The following is a 24,610-nucleotide window of genomic DNA, read 5'->3' as shown; positions in this document are numbered from 1 at the left end:
TCAACCAGCTCCCAAAGTGAAAGGACACATTCTCAGCCCACATCTCTTGCCCTGGCAAGAAACTACAACCAACATTCTCACTGACTCATGCTGTGTAGCCCCTTTTCTCACACCCCCAAATGTGGACTGTTGCATGATACCAGATTCTGCCCAGAAGGACCCCCCAAAAAAAGAACAAAGAAAAAAGAAAAAAATTAATTTTGTCCTGTAAAATTTGATGTAATTACAAAATGTGCTTTTATTCAGTTAATAATTTATCATGATCTTGATAGTGTGTGATAAAATTTTAAATTTCCTTTCTTCCTCCTTCCTTTCATCCCTCCCTCCCTCCTTCCTTCCCTCCCTCCTTTGCTCCCTCTTTCCTCCTTCTTTCCCTCGCTCCCTCCCTCCCTCCCTCTCTCCCTCCTTCCTTCCCTCCCTCTTTCCTTCCCTCTCTCTTCTCTCTCCTTCCTTTCTGCTCTTTCTTCTTCCTTCTTTCTGCTTCCCTTCCTCTTTCCTTCCCTCTCTCTACCTCCTTCCTTCTCTCCCTCCCCTCTTCCATTCCTTCCCCTCCTTTCCTCCCTCTACTCTCTCTCCCTCTCTTCTTTTCTCCCTCCCTCTCTTTCTCCCTCCATCCCTCCCTTTCCCTCCCTCCCACCCCTTTCTCTCCCTTCCTCCCTCCTTTCCTCCCTCCTTTCCTTCCTTCCTTCCTTCCTTCCTTCCTTCCTTCCTTCCTTCCTTCCTTCCTTCCTTCCTTCCTTCCTTCCTTCCTTCCTTCCTTCCTTCCTTCCTTCCTTCCTTCCTTCCTTCCTTCCTTCCTTCCTTCCTTCCTTCCTTCCTTCCCCCTTCCTTCTCTTCTTTATTTCCTTAAGGTTTAGTCCTGGCTCCATGCTCAAAAGTAACTTTTGTTGGTGTTTTGGGGATCATATATGGTTCTAGGGATTGTACCCATGTGGATGGATTCAGGTCAGATAAGGCAAATTTCTATATCACTTCACTATCTCTCCAGCCCTTAAGGGGTATTTTCTATCACAAAATAAATATTATTATATAGCTTTCTCCTTTATGAGAATTTTTTTCAGTGCCAATATCTTTATTTAAATGAAATATAAATGATAAATATTTGGTGTTTTAGAAACTGTATATTTAAATTCTTATTTTCTTTTTTTTTAAATATGGAACGTTTCATGAATTTGTATGTCATCCTTGCGTAGGGGCCATGCTAATCTTCTCTGTATCGTTCCAATTTTAGTATATGTGCTGCCGAAGCAAGCACTTATTTTCTTTTTTTATATTTTATTTTTTAAATGTAGAACCTACCATTTTTTCCTTGAATTCAAGTATTTTCATTCTATGGAGTATGAGATTTTTAAATCAACACTCCTTTTGGTATTTGTCAATTAAATGACAATGAATTGTTTGAAAGAAGTTGGCAGTGGGCTATTTGTAGCTGGAAAAAAAATAAAGGGATGCCTTATATTTACAAGTTGGTCCTCTGTTTCTTGATAATACACAGAAAATAAAGACTAGAGCTGAGTCATTAAAATGTCTATACCAACATGGTGAATGATACCACAGAGAGTAGACTCCTCTTATAGTACTCACTATCATATTGCTTAGTACTCTAGACATGAAAATATGGTTATCCTAAAATGCGCCATGCACAATCTAACCCTGAAAGCGTTATTTAGAAAAGTTTATCTTTGCCATTAATGAAGTACCTCAAAATTGGAAAACCTTTCCCCTTCAATGCATTGCCCAGCCCTCTTTTTAAAATTAATTTTTTTCATATATTTATTGTTATTTTATTTATTTATTATTTATTTTAAGTACTCTGACCCATCTCCTATGAGTCAGGCCTCAACTATAAGCTATGTCTGTCTATAAGTTGTTCTGAGTATGTATGCAGTGGACTCCTCTATGTTTGCCTAATCTGTGTTGTAAATAATCCATGCCTAAATTGTATATATTCCTTCCTTCTTTCCTCCTCCTCCCATTCATCATCTTACAAAACTTCTATCCTCTTACCCCCTTAATCCTGATCCATTATCTCTCCCTATTTCACCCTCTTTACCTTCAGTTCTTAACTTCTCAGGAACTGAGATCGTCCCCCAGTCCCAGTAAGCTGCCAATGGCTCCAAAGCAAAAGGATACCCTCTCAGCCCCTCCATCTCCCGCCCCATCATGAGACTGCAGCCACTGTTCCAGCTGACTCATTCAATGTGGCCCTTTTCCTCCCACCTCCCCTCAATGTGGATTCTTGCTTAATACCAGATTCAGCTCCAGATGTGTTGCCAGCTTGGGGACACTACCTGATCCCTTATTACTATAAAATATATCTAAGACTTCATAAGACCATGGTGTGGGACAAAAATGTGCCCTGGATCTTATCCCACCCTTCAAACTATCTCAAAAGACTTAATGGAGATATCAATATTTTCTTTGTATGTTTATTTTCTTAATAGTTATAGCTCTTAGTGTGTTTATTTCCATATGTAGAGGTAGCTCTTCTATTCCCCAACTCCCCCAGCTTTATTTTCTTTTTTGCTTGTTTTGGTTCTGCTTAGTAACAAATTCTAGTAGAAAAGTCTTGCTTGGATTGAGAGCTCAGTTCAAAACCAGGGCACAAAGATTGTATGGCTTGTCATTTTTATCCCCCAAAGAAACAATAATATATTATGGCATCATTCCTTTATGCATAGGCACACTTAAATGGAGTCAATCTTATATATAAAAGCAAGTTCTCATCTAACAGGAATAAGAACCCATAATTTTTTTTTGTTTTTTGGGCCACACCCTGCAGTGCTCAGGGATTACTCCTGGCTATCTGCTCAGAAATAGCTCCTGGCAGGCACGGGGGACCAATGGGACATCGGGACTCGAACCAACTACCTTAGGTCCTGGGTTGGCTGCTTGCAAGGCAAACGCTGCTGTACTATCTCTCCGGCCCCAAAAACCCATAAATTTTATAATACGGGGGCACCTTCCACTCTGAACATTTGTCATGAGGCCTTGACTTAGACCTCAAGTGATCGGAAATCGACCGTCCAACCCTCAAGGTTGCATCCCAACCTTAGAACTGGCACAGTTCCCTGAACCAGCACCAGGGATCAACTCTCCCCCCACAGGGGGGGATGCCCTAATATTGCTCTGGCACCAACTTGAGCTAGGGTAGGTTCATATGAACACCTTGATGATGAGGAAATAGCAACAATCTTGATCTAAGTGCAGGTTGCCCTATCTCATCACCTAATGGTGAAATGAAATCAGAAGACACTCCATCCTAGGATCTGTGCAAAAACCAAGATCACTAATTACAAAAGACTGACTGCAACAACCACAACTGAGCAGAACTTTTCCTGAGACCATAAAGAAAGACTCTATTCTAAGCTTCATCCTAGAATCTGTGCAAAAACCAAGGTCTCTAATTACAGAGGATTGACTTTGACAACCAGGACTGAAAAGAATGTTTTGAGTCTGTGACTGAAAAGAACGTTTCATGGCACCATAAAGAAAGACCTTGGTATTTGATCACTAACATGTCCGAAGCTGGTAGTCAGTCTCATGACAGTATGCTTCAATGGTGAAGATAACCTGTAGGGGAATTTCCTTTCTAATTTACCCAATATTTACTGTGCCTATGAAAATAACAACAACAATAACAACAACAAAAAGCCCTACCTTGCCACATCTGCCCTTCCTTTTTATTAATTTAATTAATTAATTGATTACTTTTATATTTATTTTTTCTTTTAATTTTGTTTATATTTATAACTTCTAGACAGGGGCTCTGCTCTTTTTTTTAAAATATATAGAACCTTAGAACATGAACCATCTTGATCTGCCTCATATTTCTGTGTCTTCCTACAAACTAAGAAAAAAAAATGAATAGAACCCAGGGGCCAAGTGGTCTCAGGAGCATTGAGAGGAATTAAAAGATAGTCAGACCTAAATACCCAAACCAAAGTCAATGACAAAGAATCAAAAGACCCAAACTACAACAGGCTATACACAAAAGGGACCTGTTACACTAGTAGTCCAGGGAGCTAAGGGAGGAGCTATAAGATGCATGCTGGGAATTATGATGGAGGGATGTCAACATTGGTAGTGGGATTGACTTTAATTCACTGTCACTTTGTACCTTAAATACAACTGTGAAAGATTTGTCATTTACATTGGTCTCAATAAAAATGATTTTGAAAAATATCTTTATCAGCTTTTACATAAAAATACATCTAGTGCAGAGGAGGAAAGGAGAAAAAAATTTTCAGAATCAAATCAAATGAAATGGATTTGCAAAAAGTGTCTCTTAAAAAGACAAAATGGCATTAATTTTACTATTTAGAAAGTAAGTTTTATTCTTTTGTTGAACTCATTACAAACTCTACCCAATATCAAAACAGACTAAACTGTACTGTTACAGCAAATCAAGTAACATTTCTCTCAGTGCTATGGTTAATATGGTCCAGATAATAAACTGTAGGTTAATTTAAAGCTCAGTACTATTTACTACTATCAGGTAGACATCAGAAGCCAGGAATAAATATAAAAATATTGTGTGTTTTTTTTTTTAATAATTTTACCCAAAAAACCTCAACAGGGTAGAAGTGGTCACTACTTAAAGTAAAACTATTTTCTCTTAAGTATCCTATTTCTCAAATGGTATTTGAGCTTTCAAGTTCAACTTTCAGAGGCCTCCAAGGAATGATTTGACTCATACTCTTTTTATTTTTTAACTCTGAATCTTCACTTGTTTAAACTACCAGCCGAATCTAGTTAATACATGTTCACTTTTTCTGGTCTCATTTTATTGCTAGGTGCCATCTTCAAAAACTGCTTGTCCTCTATATTTTATACATTTCTTTCCTAACTAAATCTCACAAACATTCAGTCAGCCAACACTTTTGTAACTAGTATTTCTTAGCATTTCTCATGTGTTCAACAGATGGGAGAGTACTGTTGCCTTAAGTTGTCTCTAACAACCTCCATGATTGGTGAAGGAAATGCTGTGCTAAACAGCAGATGTGTGGGTATGTAGGGTGGGTGGGTAGTGTGGAAGATTGTAAGATTATAGAACATTGGCAAAAAAAACCTGGGCTTCCTAGATGTGGAAAGAAGGTAATAAATGTAAATGTGGGGAGAAAATGGACGAGTTGCATACATTTTATTAGGCTTTTTCTATTTAAACAATAGACTTAGGATGGATGGTTACATGTATTGAAGACATAAAATATAGATAGATTGGGGTCTGATTATGATTTTTTGGAAATCTCCATACTTTATCATGCTGTCTCTGTTTCTCTTTAATCTGGTCTATTATCAATCCCAATTTATCATTTTCTATATATCTAACTTAAATCCCAGAAAGACTACCTGGTTAACTATTTGCCATTGATCAGTTTGGTCAGGGATTTCCATGACACACAGCTGCATTCTGTGTCTGTGGAATATTTCCACTTGTTATCACTGACCTCTGATAACAGAGAGTAGCCTGAGAATTGTGTTGTAAAGGACAGAGCAATCAGTCGCAGGAGGTGTATGTATAGTTGCAGTGGACTCTATCAACACCTAACACTCACTATTCAGTGTGGGTATACAATGTTTTAAACATAACAAAAAACCTAGAGTCTACACAAAAATTTCAAGGCTAATGGTTTTTTCTTGTTGATTTTTTTCTTTATTTAAGGAGCAAAGATGGAAACTTTGGCAATGAAAGTGAAGGATTCTGTTAAATTGCATTTTAGAAGAGGAAATGGTTGAATCACTTTCTAAATTAAAGGAAAGGAAGTTTAGACCATGTTGGTATATTTAAAGTATGTCTTGGAGTTCAAAGCAAGAGAGAAACCAAGTGATAAAAGAGGAGGTGTGGAGAGCATAAAAAAGGAAGAATGCATTTGCTTTACCTTCTTTTTAGAGTGCAATGTGAATTTTCTTCCTAGGGGAGGAAATTCCTTTTTGTGCTATAACAGTTTCAAAACAAACAAACAAACAACAAAAAAACTTAGAGAAAGGACATTTTATCCTCCAAGTATCTGAACTGTGGTTGTATTTTGTGAAGCCAACTGGAAAATAGGTATGGAAGATTTTCTTTTTTTTTTTTCCTGCGGGGGGCATTAATAATGTTTTTATTTCAATACAGGACATTTAAAGGATTTTATACCAAAACATATAAAGATAATATATTTGAGAATATTTGCATATTTTCAAACTTACTTAAGAAGAGCTGCATGCAAATTTTTTTTGTTTGGTTTGGTTTTTTTTTTGTTTTTGGGCCACACCCGGCGGTGCTCAGGGTTACTCCTGGCTGTCTGCTCAGAAATAGCTCCTGGCGGGCCCGGGGGACCATATGGGACACCGGGATTCGAACCAACCACCTTTGGTCCTGGATCGGCTGCTTGCAAGGCAAACACCGCTGTGCTATCTCTCCAGGCCCAAGCTGCATGCAAATTTATGGCAGAAAAAAAATCTATGCTAGTTACAGAAATGGTTGATGGAATCTATTACAACAAACTCAAACAGAATAGCTCTGGTGAGAAGTTTTAAAAGTTCACAACACTGCAGGTACCACTAGAAGCAAATTCTGAGCACCAAGAAGTCCCTGAACAAAACCAGATGTGGCAAAATTTTATTTTAAATGTTTTTCCAGCTTTAAGAAGGTATAACTGACAGAATATATAGTACAACTCTAAGTATACAATATCTAAGTGTACAATATGTTGATTTAAAATTTATATACATTTTCAAATTTCCTCTATTGAGTTACCATATTCATATTTACCTCCTAATATTTAACTTTTATGTAAAAGCATTTAATCTTAACTCTCTGAAAATTTTATTACACTACTATTATCAGTGACATTCATTATATAATCAGACCTTATTCATATTAGAATATAAATTCTTTTTTTTTACTTTTTTTTCTTTATTTAAACATCTTGATTACATATATGATTGTGATTAGGTTTCAGTCATGTAAAGAACACCCCCTTAACCAGAGCAACATTCCTACCACCAATGTCCCCAATCTCCCTCCGTCCCACCCCACCCCCACCTGTACTCCAGACAGGCTTTCCAGTTCCCTCATTCATTCACATGATTGTGGTACTTCTCTGTGTAGTTATTTATATAATTGCACTCACCACTCTTTGTGGTGAGCTTCATGAAGTGAGCTGGAAGTTCCAGCCCTCCTCTCATTGTCTCTGAGGATTGTTGCAAAAATGACTTTTATTTTTCTTAAACCCATAGATGAGTGAGACTATTCTGCGTCTCTCTCTCTCTCTCTCCTTCTGACTTATTTCACTCAGCATGATAGATTCCACGTACATCCATGTATAGGAAAATTTCATGACTTCATCTCTCCTGACGGCTGTATAATATTCCATTGTGTGTATGTACTACAAAGCAATAGTTATCAAAACAGCATGGTATTGGAATAAAGACAGACCCTCAGATCAGTGGAATAGGCTTGAGTTCTCAGACATTGTCTTTCAGACATACAATTAACTAATTTTTGACAAAGGATCAAGAAATCCTAAGTGGAGCAGGGAAAACCTCTTCAACAAGTGATGCTGGCAGAACTGGTTAGCCACTTGCAAAAAAGCGAACATAGACCCCCCCCTGTTAACATCATGTATAAAGGTAAAATCCAAATGGATTAAAGACCTTGATATCAGACCTGATACCATAAGGTATATAGAACAACACGTCAGTAAAACACTCCATGACATTGAGACTAAAGGCATCTTCCAGGAGGAAACTGCACTTTCCAAACAAGTGGAAGCAGAGATCAACAGATGGGAATACATTAAACTGAGAAGCTTCTGCACCTCAAAATAAATAGTGCCCAGGATACAAGAGTCACCCACCGAGTGGAAGTAACTATTCACCCAACACCTTTCAGATAAGGGGCTAATATCCAAAATATACAGGGCACTGACAGAACATTAGAAGAAAAAAGCATTTAATCCCATGAAAAGATGGGTAGAAGAAATGAACAGATGCTTTGATAAAAAAAAGAAATACAAATGGCCAAAAGGCACATGAAAAAATGCTCCTCGTCACTAATCACCAGGGAGATGCAAATCAAAAGAACGATGAGATACCACCTCACATCACAGAGATTGGCGCACATCACAAAGAATGAGAACAATCAGTGCTGGCAGGGATGTGGAGAGAAAGGAATTCTTATCCATGTTGTTGGGAATGCCGTCTAGTCCAACCTCTATGGAAAGCGATATGGAGATTCCTCCAAAATCTAGAAATTAAGCTTCCATTCGACCCAGCTATTCCACTCCTAGGGATATACCCTAGGAACACAAGAATACAGTACAAAAACTCCTTCCTCACACCTATATTTATTGCAGCACTATTCACAATAGCCAGGCTCTGGAAACAACCAAGATGCCCTTCAACAGACAAATGGTATGGAAGATTTTCATGGGGTGGGAAGTAGGTACCATTCAATTTAAGAAATGCTGGATTCTGGGGCCGGGCGGTGGCGCTAAAGGTAAGGTGCCTGACTTGCCTGCGCTAGCCTTGGACGGACCGCGGTTCGATCCCCCGGTGTCCCATATGGTCCCCCAAGCCAGGAGCAACTTCTGAGCACATAGCCAGGAGTAACCCCTGAGCATTACCGGGTGTGGCCCAAAAACCAAAAAAAAAAAAAAAATGCTGGATTCTTCTCTTGGTTGGGACTTAACTTCACACAAGTTACCATGATTTTACATCATATAAGGAAAATGTTTTTATAATGAATACAAGAAAATTCATTATAATACAAGACAATTAGAGATGTTTCTACACACATAGTTGTTTTATTGGCATAAATCCTTAATATTTTAATATAAGAGTACAACTTGAACTGAAAAAGACAATTCAGAATATTCTATTACTTTGTGCCTCTTTAAATTATTCAGGGAATGATATTTTGGTAGAGAAAGTAAAATATTGCATTAAAAATTTAGAATGCACACAAAAACTGAATTTTATGTGAACAAAACATGATCTTTACATGGTATACTATTGGCAGATGATGACATTTCAGTTTCATCAGACACAGGTGAGCTCTGTTGAGTGCTCTCTACAGTCATATGCGCAGGTGGGTTCTTTAATAGATATTCTTAGGTTAGGAACTTCTGCCAAATGTGTAGCTACATGCACTGGATTTTCTTACATTAAAATGCTGGTTGACTATACGTTATCTTATTCTCTCTAAGCCAAATAGTAAGTTGCTTTATATTGACACATGTGCAATAATTTCCTTGGTAACTTAAAACGATAGGTATGCAATCTGGGTTGAAACACAGAATGTAGAGAATGTAGCATTGAATCGACAGCCTCGAATGAATGTGCTTGCATTATTTATTTTTCTATTTTGCATTTTGTAATTCAGGACAACTGTTATAAGACTTATTTTTGTCAAATATAAAGCCAATTAAATTTTAATCTGGACCAATCAAATAAAAATGAATCTGGAACATATAGTCAATACAGAAAAAGTAAGCTGAATGTGCATTCACTCAAAAAAAAATGATACATTTTCTTGCTGTTCCGAGAGAGGTTATTGGGGAGGGAAATTCTTTAGCATTTGTTCATTTACAGATAAGGATAACTCTCTACCCAATCTTCTGAGCAGGATGCTATGAGAATTTCATCAAAAGCTGTGCAATTCTGTAAACATATTATTGGAAGTTATAGAAATTCTTACCCATCCGCATGTAATTTTGCATGCAACCTCCACGGACAAGTCCTCTAATTTGTGTTGGATGAATGATGTCTTTTTCTAATTAGACAGATGCTTCCATTTTAGCTGAGGACCTGAAGACAATGCCTAATTGAGCTTTCTTTTTGTTTTTGTTTGGGACAGTGCTAGAATTAGCTTTGGAATTTCATCTTCTGATTGACTCATGTCCTAATTAAAGCCCAATTTGATTGATTCTGCTTGTGCCTTTCCATAGGAAACACAGCACAACTTCCCAGATTAACAACATGTTGGATTTGCTGACTGCTTCTGATTCCCTTGATATGTTCTGACATTCACAACTCTTCACACAGAAGCCTACTCTACAGTAAAGTGTTCTCGTTAGCAATAATACTGACAGTTCCTCCACCTGACCTTTTATTATGCCTTTGGTATAGTATATATTCCAATTCAATTAAAAAAAAAAAACAAGGGCTTATAGAGTAAATATAGTGATTCTAGTTTCTATTTTCTTAATAGTTTATTTGAGAGAAAAAAATCACTTCCAGAATCTAAACAAAGATCTTCATTTCACCCCCCCACCCCCCCCACCTTTTGCTGTTAGTGTTGAAGCTATAGAAAGTCCTATTATTCTAAAAATTTAAATTGGCTTGGTTTAATGCATACAGATGGCAATGCCTTGTGCTAGGTATAGCTGTCATTTTCATCCTCAAAAGAGAGGATGGAAATGTACCACGAGCTTACCTTTGGCATATAACTTATATGACAAAAGGTGGGCACTTGGCAAAGAATCAGAATATTTGTCCGATGCAATCACATCTGCATAAAATAAAATCTTTCCTTTTTAGGGAAAAATGTTTCTTGTGTAACTTGTCATCCACTCAATTTTAGAAACTAACCAACCAACCAACCAGATTTGTATCATTGTTAATCAGGCCCTCATTTGAAAGCTTTTGTGCTTGAATAAAAAGAAAGGCATAGTATTTGTAGACCTATCCAGTGAAATTCTCTGTCCAATCTCTTTTGAAAGTAAATATATGGAAAGTTCATTTTCTGACCCAAGATAAAATCAACTTCTCTCCTAGGAACTCATCCATTTCGCTTTGAGAATGTCCAATTTTCTATCTATATCAAATTGGTTGGTAATTTTTTTGGGGGGGAGGGCCTTAACTTCTGAGTGTTTGTTAAATGTTTATGGAATAAATGCATGCACTTTACAAAGAGGTAAACAGTGATATCAACTTCCTCAATGCTATTTGTTTTATTTAATAGGTATGCAGTGAAGATGGCTTTGTCTTGTTAGTGTAAAGCTTTAAGAAATATACAGTTTAGAATAGGCCAAGTTTGTATGCTTCCCATGAGATACTGAAAAAGAGGGGAACAGAGAAATGATCACATTTCAGCTGATGGAGGGGAGAGATGCTCACTTAGCAAGCACCTCCACCAGCAGATTGCTGAACATTCTCTGAGTTTATTTTACAGTGTGCGTAGGCCCACTTTGCTGGAGAAAGGCAACCGAGACAAGCTTTGCCAGAAATCTGGAATAAAGTTTATATTGGTTCCATAGAACAAAAATTTATTTCAGGACATCATGTAGATCTGTTTTGGCTATTTTTCAAGACTGCATTTATGCTTGGGTCAATAACAGAGGGGGGAAGAAACATCCTGTTATTAATTACTACAATTTAAAAGGAAGTGAAAATTCATCCCCAGAAATCAGCAATCTATCTTGGCAGCACAGAAACTTACCAATCAAATTTTGAAACTTATTTTGTACAACATTATCTGCTGAACATAGTGGGAAGTTTTTATTAAAGATATGACCAGTTCTTTGCAATGTACTAGATTCCACGAAAAGTGACATAAAAGCATTTAAAAAACTTAATAACACTCAACAACTGGGGACTAAGGTCCACTTCTAGTAAAACATAGGCCAGGAATACTCCGGCCAGTGGTGATCCATGGAGATTGCAGTACTGTTTCCAGAACTGTTCAATAGACCTTGTGGCATTGATCATTGTTCATGAGGCTTCATGCATGCCAGGCCTGTACCATCACACTGAACTTTGCAAAAATTTCTATCTTTGCATTTTATAAATAATAAACTATTTTGGATTTTAGGCAATGTTACAGTCCAGTGTTATAGTAACAATTCAACTATGTGTAAACTTGGATTTTCAAATATCAGTTTTACCTAAAATGGCATGCTATTGCTTGAAGATAAGTAACTATTTGGTTACAGACAGCAGAAAAAAGTAATTTCAGTAAATGAATTACCATTTTGACCTTGTGGGAACCTGGAATGACAGCTTGCCAAGAAGGAGGCATTGCCAAGTTCTTGTCTCATTTATGTAATTTAGACTGCACCTACTCTTCTGACTTACAATCATCTTGCAGATTGCTTGAGCAGTATTTAAATGAATATGCATTTCTTCTGTTTTTCTTTTACATGTGGGCATCTTCAAAAAATCCTCTGGCCCATTAGGAGGTGAAGTCAAGATGTTACAAGTCCTTTGGCATGATGGCCCAGGTTCAGGACTGAAAAAAAATAAATCAAAACGTAATGCTGAATCAAGGGGGGTAGGTTGGACTAGGTCTCCTTGGTGCCTTCCAGCCTGTTGTGCAGTGATACTACCTCCCAAAATAAACAAATAAAAACCCCATTTATTTTCAGGTCTTAGCCTGTATTTTCTTAGGAGCCCAACATTCAGCAACCACTCTTAGAGTAAGCACTTTTTCCCAGAAGTGTGTGTGGAGAGTGGGGTTTGGGAGGAGTAAATATCTGGGAGGTCTATGCATGTCTCTTGTGGGTTTGTTACAGCTTGAGTCACTGGACAGACAGGAGTGACATGGGCATGATGGGCTTCTATGCTACTTTGACCTGAACTTCCTCATTGATTTGTTGGAATCTCATTATTGAATTTCTCCAAGCATGTTTAGCTAGACATTTCTCTTTCTGTTCCCCCTCTCCTAATTTTTTAACTGTCTCTTTCTCTTTCCAAACTACCCTCTGCATAGGCGGGAGTCAGTTCTCAAAGTCTCTTTTTACTTCACAAATTCTCAGAGAGTTAGTCAAGAATGGCTACCTTGAAAATAACTACTAGGTTTTAGTTTTGCAGATATTTCCTAGTCATTTTTCAACTTTCTGAAAAATAAGACAAATATTTGAAATGTACAGTATTATCAAGCCACTGAATTTCTAGAGGACAGAAGGTTAAGAAAAACGGGCAGATTGAATTTTGATCAGCAAAATTATGTTCAACTACATGGCAGTCGAGATCATGCTTCTTCCAGATCGTCGTAGTTTATCCCATACAATTACCACTCAAGACATATTAGTTGAATAAATAAATACTGGTGAGATATATGGCAAGGTTGTGTTCAGTTGTGTTGTAGAAATCTATAACTCTATTTTCATATGTTATAAAACTATGTAGATACATGCACACAGTGGGTCCAGACCTAAAGGAATTCAGTTTACACAATGTTGATAAGAGCATCAATATCTGAATTTTGTTCAGAACCTTATCTTATCTTTGTATCATACTTTAGAAATTTTTTTCCAGTTACCTATTTTCATTTAATCTCATGACTATGTCTTCAATGTAGGGACTCTTCTGGTTAATCAAATGTTTGAGGCTTTTCTTTTTTCCTTCAATATAATTGCTCTCCTAGTATTTTATGTATATTTATTAAAGAAGACACAGGAATATAAATATGACAATATTGATAATTAAAGATTTGTATATATGAATATATACATGCATACAACACATTTTTTCTAATTCTAGTTTTGTTTTATTATTTAAACCTGTATTAATTCATTTCAGGTTTTGTCAGAGCTTATGATAAATATCAAGTAAATATTGAGAGTTTTGTTCTCAAACTTAAAATCACATAAGGATGTCAAAATTGAGCCAGTAATTATAATGAAAACCTGCAGACAAATAAATATAAATTTCTTTATTAATAATTTTTATTTTGACCATAGTGGATTACAAATCATTCACAGTAGTATTTTAGGTACATAGTGACATTGAATCAGGGGCATTCCCACCACCAATGCTGTCCTCCCTCCATATAGCATACAATATGGCCCCTCCTTTGCCCCTCGGGCTATTAGTATAAGTGGTCCTTTCTGTGTCTAGCTTGTTGTAGATTGGGTATCTATTTTGTTGTAGTTGGCTTTAGATTTGTGTTTAAGTCTGATCATTTTTTAAAAAGTGACTGTGTGCAGAGGCAGAAAAGAACTAGGAAAAAATATGACTTGCAGACCAAGAATATTGGGAGTATCATCCTATAATATGGACAAACAAGAACTCAAACTGAATCAAAGAGTTAAATATAAAACCTAAAACTATAGTCTCAGTGACTAAAGAGAGAGCACAATGTTCTAAGCACATGTTTTGCATGTGGGACATCCAGGTTTCATTCTCAGCATCAGATAGTTCCCTGACCACTACCATCTGTGACCCCTAAATCCAGAGCCAGGAACAGCTCATGTACACTGCTAGGTATAGCCCCCTGACTTCCCACCTTTCAAGTTAAAGGGTAAAGCTCTATCATTTTGAACTAAGTAGTTATTTCTTTGATATGCTACCAAAAGATAAACAGTAGAAGTAAACGTACAGACAAATAAATGTCTTTTAATTCTTTTTTTTGAAAGAACACGAAGAAAGGGAAAACAGAACTTACAGAGTATGATAAAGAGCACATATTTGTTACAAGTTTTATATCTAGAACACAGAAAAGATCTTACAATGTAATAATAATAAATATGCAAAAGAGGTGTTCAGCATTATTACACACTAGGGAAATGCAAATCAAATCCACAATGAGATTCCACTTCATACCCTCTAGTATGGTGGTAATAAACATGATGTATAATAACAAGTGTGTGGTGAGGATGTGGAGTAATTGGAATCCTCCCATAATACTGAACATAAAGTGGTATAATAACTTTGGAGAGCAGTTTTTCAAAAGTTACATATGTGTTGTCCTGTGATCTGGCAAGTAGATGCCCAGGTATGTAGCAATGGCAAAAGAAAATATGTTCACACCAAATTTTTTTCATGCATTCATAGCAACATTATTCACATCTTTCCAAAAGGGGGAAACAAATTCTATCACATGGTTTGGACAGATCATATCATTCACATCTGTCCAAAAGAGAAAACAACAATCCATCCAAAAAAGATGATCAATTGGTGAATGGATAAATATATAATATATTTACATATTCATATAATAAATTGTTATTTTTCCATAAAAAGAAAAGAAGCATTTATACACAGTACAACTTGAATGAACATAGAATATATATGGCATGTAAAAGAACCAATCACAAGAAAACATATACTGTATGATTTATAATTTAAAATACATCAAGTATTCTACAAAAAAGGTGAATATATAGAGACCAAAATGAGATTAATGTTTGCCATGAACCAAAAAGAAGGATTAGAAGAACTGGATTAAATGCTAAAGGATATATACTTTCTTTTGGGAATGATAAAAACATTTTAAATTTATTGCGGTGATGATTACACAATTCTAAGTATACTAATAATTGTATAGTATGTAAATTTATCTCAATAATGTTATAAAATAAAAATTAACCAACCAGTAAGAGAACATCAGTATCTATATAATAGTTGCAGGAATTAAAATGATCTCAGAGTTTATTAATAAGACAGTAACTAAGAATCTTGAAAAGAGCAGCCTTTGAAGAGAAAAAACAGATTTGACACATTGATCAAAGGAAAAGTGGTAAAAACTGACTCATTTTTAAATGATTATTTTAGGTAGCTTGGCTCTGAAAAGAACTAAAAAGAATGAGCAACCGGCATAGGACATGAGAAAATAAACATCTTTTTAGGGATGAAAGAATCTGAGTAGTTTCAATGCCTTAAAAAAAATGTCAAAGGCTGTGGCAACTGACAAAGAGATATGACTAAGATGGGACAAGATAGATAAGAGAGATCACAGTGAGGACTTGAGACCAAAGACTCTTCAAGTCTCTGAGGCTTGGTAGATCTCCCTAGTGGAGTTTCACAATCTCAAAATGGAATCAATGAACTCTTACACACAGAGTTTTACAGGGCAGGAGGAATGAAACACAAGAGTGCCCAAACTGAAAGATCACTGGAAAATGAACTGAAGGAAAAGATTTGAAAAAAAAAAAATTGAATGAGAGTAGAATGAGATGGGAATGGCCTAGTTTAGGAATGCTTCAAGAATAGGTGTGATGTAAGAATATAAGATAATTGTAATACTGGGAGATTTTAATCAGTAAATAAACGATTATATTTTAAAACTTAGAAGATAAAATAAATCTCCGGTTTGTAAGATTCAGAGTGATAATGGAGAGATATTGGGATTCCAGAAAACAAAATACCATAGTCTAGGTGTATATATGCATTACACGAGCAGTTCTTTCAATCCTTGAAGATTGAGCAATATTAGAGCAAAGATAATTTTTTTTGTTTGTTTGTTTTTGGGCCACACCCGGCGGTGCTCAGGAGTTACTCCTGGCTGTCTGCTCAGAAATAGCTCCTGGCAGGCACGGGGGACCATATGGGACACCGGGATTCGAACCACCACCTTTGGTCCTGGATGGGCTGTTTGCAAGGCAAACGCCGCTGTACTATCTCTCCGGGCCCAGATAATTTTTGGTGAATAAAGTGTCAAAATATTCCATAAATATGTTGGAGAAACTTAAGGTTCATCAGCTAAGAGTAACTAGACTGGACAGAATGGTCAATTTGTTTATGTCATCTGTGTTGTTCATTTCCTTTTTGGATTACAAACATCTTTCTTGTAATTACCTACTTCAGAAACATAACATTTACGACTCATGATTAGATATTTGGTTAAAACATAAGATATGTATCCCTGGCAGCATTGGAATTGGTTCCAATTTTTCACTAATACAACCAATGCAATGGTAAATATAATTTAGACTCTTTTCTAATTGAAGACAGCTTTTAAATTCAGGCAGTTGGTTTACTTTTTACTTAACATTGATTGAACTGAGCCATATCACTTTGTTGACTGGTTAAATTAATTTAATTCCAACCTTTAAGAGCTAAATTCTATGCTGGTTGTAGTTTGAGGTTTCCAATCCACTAAAATAATGTGGTAGTTAGATAAACAAATAACTTTGTCCTCAGTAGTTCAGCAAGGGCAATGAGGTGCTTTTCTAGTTTGCAAATAGAAAAGAAAGTTTTCTGACTGGAGTCCAGGAAATTGCTTCAATCTAATCTGTGAGGTAATCCAAACTGTAAATCAGAACTTCAGGCACAAATAAATAGGTGATAGCTATTTGGAACAAGACATGATTAATGATTATGTCTTGATGAGAAATACTATAACTTAATTTCAGATTTAACTATTGGAAAATCAGAATTGTTCTGCAGCCCTAAGAGTGGCATGTGAGTCAAGAAATGTCAATAAATTGATGGAAACTGGGGTTGCAAGGGGAGAAGCAGAGAACCAAAATAAAAAAAATTATGTTAGAAGATATAGACTGCTGGAAGACTACCAAGAAGAAATCTACTACTAAAGTAAAAGGAAAAGGCATTTTTGTGGTTTCACATTGGTGGGAACATAGGTAAAAGAAGAAAGTTAGGCAGGGGAGAGGGCAGGGGGAGAGCTGGAGAGAAACTGGGGACATTAGTGGAGGGAAGTGTGTGTATTGGACACTCTATGACTGAAATTGAATGATGAACAACTGGGTATTTGTGAAAAAAGAAACCAATTGTATTACCAACAACCTTGTAACCATGGTGTTTAAGTAATTAGAAAAGCAAAGGTCAGGAGAAGGCTAGCATGTTTTGGGATTAAAAATTGGATACCAATATGTAGGAAAAAATCCAACTTTTTCCCAGAAACTACTATTAACCTACTTATTAATAAATTGTTGGTTCCCCCACAATCACTGAATAGTAAGGTTACTTCATCAATTAGAATTAGGTTTGTCTGCAAATAAGAGATTTAAAACATCAAATCGAGTTTATTCTCTCAGCTGAAGAATTCTAAAGGCATCTGTTCAAAGAAGAGAGGGCAACTCCATAAAGTCAGCAGGGAGCCAGGAACTAAGTTTTCCTTTCCAATAATCTTGGAGTGTGGCTTCATTTTTAAGAGTCAAAATAACTGCTGGAACAGTAGACATCACATGTGAGTTCCAAGCATCAGAAAGGAGGGACTGCAGAAATAATTTTTTTTCAACTATTTCTAAGAAGTCTTTTCCCAGGATGTAAATTGAGACAATTACTGTGCAAGACATTATAAATATTATTCAGAAAATATTGGGAATGATTATTAGATGACATAATAATTCCACCTTAAAAATATATCTAATAAATGAGAAATATTCCCTCAACATTATATATGTATTGTTATGTTTATTATACAATTATTAACAAAAGCTGACTTACATAGCATATGAACATATAAAGAAAATGTATTATTTACATATGTATGTATATACCAAATTACATAAATTCCACATTTGTGCTAACAAAATAGATTATAAATCAGCCATAAAAGAAGGAAAACTTGGAGCCGGAGTGGTGGCACAAGTGGTAGGGCATTTACCTTGCACACACTAAGCTAGGATGGACCGTGGTTTGATCCTCCGGCATCCCATATGGTCCCCAAGTCAGGAGCAATTTCTGAGAGCATTGCCAGGAGTAACCTCTGAGCACCACTGGGTGTGGCCCCAAAACAAACAAAAAAATGAAGGAAAACTTATTTGTAACAGGGATGAAACTTAAGAGCATTATACTAAGCAAAGTAAGTTGGACAAAAAAGACAAATAGGGTCTATCTCACACAAGTAAAATCTTTGAAAAGTGAACTCATATAATCAATGAAAATATTGGTGGTTGATGGGGGTCATGATTTATGGGGGATTGAATGTTGGTCAAAATGGAATAGAATGTATAACTTGATGACTATAGCTAATAATATTCTATTGTAGCTAAGAGTAAATCTTTTACAGCTTCATAAAACTTACTTTACCAGTGTATATTTATTAAATATGGGCCTTCCTCGAGATGCTCGGGGTGGGGGTAGTCAAGATTTCCCTGGTGGTGCTCCAGGGGTCATGTGATATCAGAGATCAGTTAGATCAGTTTGAGTTCTCACATATATAAAGGTCCTGCTCTATTCTTTTGAAATCTCCACTACTTCTAATTGCGAATCTTAAACATTCTTTCCACATATGCCAAACAGGTGATTTCTTTTATATGATGACAAATGTGCAGATAACGTATTCTTATTTTGGTAACTGCTTTATTTTATACAGGTATATCAAAGTCTTACATCATATATGCAAATTTACACAGGGTTATATGTCATTTTATCTTGGGGAGGAATCCTTTCCAGGAATCCTGAAGCAAGTTTCTCTTCTATATAATGATTAACATTGATCGAATTCATAAGATGATTAAGTTTAAATATATAACCGAACTAGCAACAAGAATAAAACTGCCATTGTGATAAGTTCATGTGTATAACACTTCCCCAAATGAAACTAGGGTCTGGTTATAAAAATGAAGATGACAAAAATATTAGGTAGTATTAATATCATTGACACTTCATTAGGTCATATTTTGTGTTTGTTGAAAGTAGGGCATAATGAATTAACTATGGTCATATAGTTTCCAGGATCAGAGCACAAGCTTCTCTGATTTCAATCTTCTTTCATGGCATGGTCCAACTCTCAGCAAAAGTAGTCTTCTGGAAGGATGTAGGATAGTAAATGTCAAATGTCAAAATGTCAAGGTTTGAGATATTTCTTGAGGTCAAAGAAGTTATCATTTTTTTCAAATGAATAAACATGATTGAGAACCTGGTTCTCCTATCCTGAAATGAATATTCTGTCGCACATATCATTTTCAAACTAGTATTGCTCTGAGCATTTCTACTTTTAGAAATTCCATACATAAAAATTATTGAAATGGGTAAAAATGTATGTATGCTTGCTGAAACTTTATAATAATAGACAATTAAAACAATCAAAATACTCAACCAAGGAAGTTAGCTAAATCATAGAACACTGAAATATCTATATGCCAGAAGATAATGTGACCATTACAAATTATGTTCCTCAGAGCAGGTTGGGTTTGGCAGGGTATAAAGTCTCCTGAGGCCACTAGGAATGATCCATGAGTACAGAGCCAACCTCAAGTATGACCCCCCAAACAAAAATAAAATTATGTTCCTCAAAAATATTTAAAGATATACATGGTAAATCTTTTAGTTTAAAATTAATAATCATATCATCTCAATTTTGTTACATGTGTGTATAGAAACATGGGTCATACCCCAGTCCCTAGAAATATAAGCATCAAGTGATTAACAGTTCTTTTGTAGATGAGGGGGCCTATTATTTTACTCATTATTTATGCTTTTCTGTATTTTTCCAAATTTCTCTAATGTATATGCATTGCTTTAGTAATCAGAAAAAATGCTCATAAATTGTCATTTCCTTCTCAGGAAAACAGTTTTTTTATTCTCAAAATGACTTCTTAGATGTTTAGCACTGTCAAAATGCTAGCATGAAAAAGGTTACAGCAGATTGACTTCAATAAATATTTATTGAGTGCCGGTTGTATATAAGTTTCTGTTCTGAGAATTGAGTTGGAGGGGCGACTGGAGTGGGATGAGGTGGGAGGGAATGAATTACAAAGATGAACAAGCTATGGTCCTTCTCCCCAGAGAGGTTTCTCTCTGCGAGGTACAATACTTGGGAGGTGATGGTCACAGAAAAAGGTTTCAGGCTCTTCTGGCAAGATAGAAAGGCCATGAACTAAGGTTGTGTCAGTTGTAATCCATTGATTTAAAATGTACCTTTCCTCTCTGTCTAAATGCTTGAAGTCAGAAAGGCAGGCTGAAGTCAGCTTGAACTATTCATCAGAAGTTACCTGTCTGGTTCCCTTACTGAGATCAGACCATCAACTCTCTCAAATACTATGCTGTCTTGGTGCAAGTCAAAGACTATGACGATGAAGATGATGAAAGTGACAACCACCACCATAACAATTAACAAATGACTGATCCCACTAATGGAATGAGGTTTTTATGCATTTTTCTAATAAAGTGTTGCTATGCAACAAATGAATTAGTCTGTTTACCAATCCTGGTACTACCATTTATTAGAATTTTGCCAACCCCCACCCAATCTAATTTGTTCTTATTTTGAATTGGTAATAATCTGAGACTAGCTTGAATATAAAAGATTCTGTCAGAATTACAACACATGTCTCCTTTTTTTTGTTTTTTTTTTTTTTTTGAAACTATCTGATTTGTTTACTGGGAACCTCTCATAATTCTGCTTGGTTCTTGAATTCATGCAGAATTATGGAGAAAGCAAAAGAAAACTTAGAACGCTAAATATATATTTTTAGGGTGAATTTAGAGCAAAAAACAGAAGCAGAAAATGAGGATGTCTCAGAACCCAGCTATCTCTTCTACCCAGCTTTAATGTTTTTATGCTATGATTTTGTAAGGGAGGTCTTGAAAACTCTTTCCAATGAATAGGCAAGGAACTTTTTGATTAGCTTAAAGTAAAAATGGTTCTACCAAAGGGGACAAGCAATATTGGTTTTGAAAACCTATGTCCTACATTCAGCCTGACCACAGCAGCAGTGGATGAAGGCAGCTGATGAAAAGGAGGGAGTAGGGTGAAGGGGTTCACTTTATCCCTTTCAGTGTCAGGGGAATGACACAATGACTTGCATTTCCTTTATGAGGCTTTTTTTTTTTCCTTTAATGTTATCTGATTTCAAAAAAATCACACCTGGTCTTTTGAAATTATTCTATAAGACAATTTAGTCAACTCACTACCCTGTTCAATACCTTTCTCCTCTAAAAATAAATTCAGCACCCCTTGAACCCTTTCTTTCCATTCTCTTTTTCAGGAAATTAGACCATATGTTTTTTGGCCTGGAGCAGCTATACTTGCATTCTTTTTGGTAACAGATGAACAACTTCTAACTGCCCTTGAAATGTAGCAAAGGTTCAGGCATTTACAGGGGTAAAAGGGCAAAAAGACAATCTTGTGAAAATAGAGGTGCAAATGGACCAATTGCTTCTGTAGGGGCTCGATGTATGGTGTTTGTTAGGGGCTCGATGTATGGTGTTTGTGCATTATATTTTGGGGTACTATGATCTACATTCACGAGTGACCGAAGTAGGACACCATCTTTAGGGAATATTCATTTGCAGCAAATATTGCCAAGCCAAAGGACATTCAAAGGCATCCTGTTCTCCCCAGAAAGATATTTTTCTCATGTTTTCTGGGGGAAAAAAAATCTTACTATGAGATGTAATGAGAGCCCATATTGTGACTCAGGAGACATTATTTCATGGAACAAACAAAAACACTTTGTTCCAGTCAAAAAAAGGGTTTATAAACTTTTTATGTGTAAACATTGCTTTGAAACCGTATTAAATATTGAAATTGCATTTTTAGTGAAATAAATAGGAATGTTTTTGATTAAAATATGCTTTTTGCTATACCTACATGAATAGTCGTTGGCATTCTAAGCCGTGGAATATATATATAGTTTTGGTGGCCTTTATTATACTTCGATCTTACCTTTACTTCTCAGAAGCTGTGGGATCTTGGTGTCAAACCTGTTTTGAGTCTGACTCCATCTTGTCTCCAGGCTGCCATTGAAGCTTCTACGTGAAAACTAAACAGTTGAACTCAGCTGTTAGCTGACAGAAAAACTCATTAAATCATTTACTGACGCTGAGAACAGAGCCCATATACTACTATAGAGTTCTGTGTAGACACTTTTGCTCATCATTCAGAGATAGATTGATGGGCTTTAGAACCAATATAAAAGTTTCACTATAAACTTCCTAACCTCCTGCCACCACCCTGCCTGCTCCTTTAATACTTCTATTATTCTACTTCATACTTCTATATGTTCTGACTTTGAGGGACATACTTTGGGACTATCCTTTGTTCATGAACCTGGATTTTGAGTCTTAATTTTGAATAAAAATTTGCTGATCATTGCTCTCAGGTTGACATTAGACAAGCTAGGTAAACTTTATGTCACTGTTTCTTCCTATATCAATGTATTTTCACTTTTCCTTCTTTTCGCTAAACCAGAGTTGTATAGTACTTGTGTTTTCAGTGAAAAGAACCTAGGATTTCACTGTTCACCAGTGCTCTGTAGCTGTTCATTGACAAATGGAGCTACAGCTCCAAGCCCAGGTTTTAAGCCCTCACTATGGCTATTTATTTTTTATTAAGATCTTTATTTAAACACCTGATTACAAATATGATTGTAGTTGGGTTTCAGTCATTTCTTAGTTAATGACTGAATTAGGTAATGACTGGTAATTTTCAGGTAACTTCCTGAAAATTAAGATTATACTGACTAGGAATGGTTGATGGGTGGATCTTCATTTTCATTGAGCTAGTCATGATAGCTCAAGGATTTTAAAAATATACCCAACTCTTTCTGATTTTTATACTCATGTTATGTCCTTTATTCTTGGCGAAAGTATAGAAAGCGTTGACGTTTCTCATAATGTGTTATAAATCAGAGGGGGGAAGGAAATGGGAGAGAGGGGCCCTCAGGAGGAAATATTCCAAGTTAATTTGGGTGAAAAAGGCAGCACATGGCATCCCGGAATACCATGTGGCTCCAATCAGAGCTTAGTGGCTGTTAGCACTTTGTTTTTTTAAGCTCAGTTGCCTTTCTGTTTGTGTGGGTACATTTGGCATGACACTGTTCCAAAGCATTTGTTTGAGACATTTCAAACATAGCAATTTAATGAGTGGCAATAAAAATATCTTTATTTAAGTAATGCCTTTGGTTATTCATATAGCATATATATATATGTATATATGTATTCATATTTTGTGGCTTTCTGGATATGAAACAATTTGAGTTCTGAGTGTAATTACAGGAACATGCACCATAGGGGAAGTTGTTAAGAAAAAAGACTGGAGCTGCTGTGGTAACATTTCTACAGATGGCTAATGTTTTTAAAAACACATCCCTTTGTACATAAAGCTTGTATTTTTTAGTCACTGAGGAGACAATCCAAGCAGTTACCTGTAGATTTCCTCATCAGGCAGCAGTGGAGGTATGTTATTTTCGACCAAAACATCCATTCAGCCTGTCTTATACTATGTAGTGTGAACAGATTGCTTTGCTATGGGATTTTTAAAAATATAATATTAGATGAAAAATAATTGTGCCTATTCAATTCTAAAAGAATAGGCTAGATATTTGAAAATCATCATATATAGAAAGACTCCTCTGGAATTATACTGTCACAAGGAAGACTAATATTTATTATTCACATCTTTGCAATCTTTACATAGCCCTAGCCATAGAACAAATAGAAGAATGCTAGAGGCATAGAATACTGGGAAGAGAAATTACTGAAGACCTAACAGTTTTTAAAGGGAATATGATAGTTTTGGGCAGATCAGACCCTTCATTGGTGTTTTTCATTGGTATCTCTTGAGTAATTTTCATAAGCCCAGGATGGGAGGATATAAAGCATTTGCCTAAAGATCTGACTTCAAAGAATTTGAAAAACTAAGAATTAGCCTTTATCAATCTGGAAAACCCCAGGGAGCATTTCTGTAAGATTTGTTCCAGGCATGAGAGTGAGGAAAATTCCTGGCCTTGTCTTGTTCAATATATATCCTGCATTCCAGGAACTTGGAGCTGGGTTGGGAAAATCAGTTCTTTGAATAGTTCTTGTTTATAATAAAAGTTGTCTATGACAAATATGGTAAAATGGTTGGGTGACATTTTCCAAATTTGTGTTCTATGAAAACATAAGGCCTGAGAGAACCAAGGAAGAGAATATAAGTAAGTTACATAAATGTTTAAATAAAATTGAGAAATGCTGTATACTATGTCTCTTTCCTGTAAAATCAGTATTT

At 36.0% G+C, this 24,610-nt stretch overlaps 1 non-coding gene across 1 annotated transcript; it reads right to left on the bottom strand.

The window, feature by feature from the left end:
• Window positions 1–1,148: 1,148 nt before the first annotated feature.
• LOC126015108 (U6 spliceosomal RNA) lies at window positions 1,149–1,255 on the bottom strand. Its single transcript, XR_007498003.1, has one exon. It is a non-coding gene; the product is annotated as a U6 spliceosomal RNA (small nuclear RNA).
• Window positions 1,256–24,610: the final 23,355 nt, after the last annotated feature.

This window comes from Suncus etruscus, chromosome 7 (assembly GCF_024139225.1).
Source record: "Suncus etruscus isolate mSunEtr1 chromosome 7, mSunEtr1.pri.cur, whole genome shotgun sequence".
Classification (NCBI taxonomy): domain Eukaryota; kingdom Metazoa; phylum Chordata; class Mammalia; order Eulipotyphla; family Soricidae; genus Suncus; species Suncus etruscus.
This window is presented reverse-complemented; position numbering and strand designations above follow the sequence as displayed.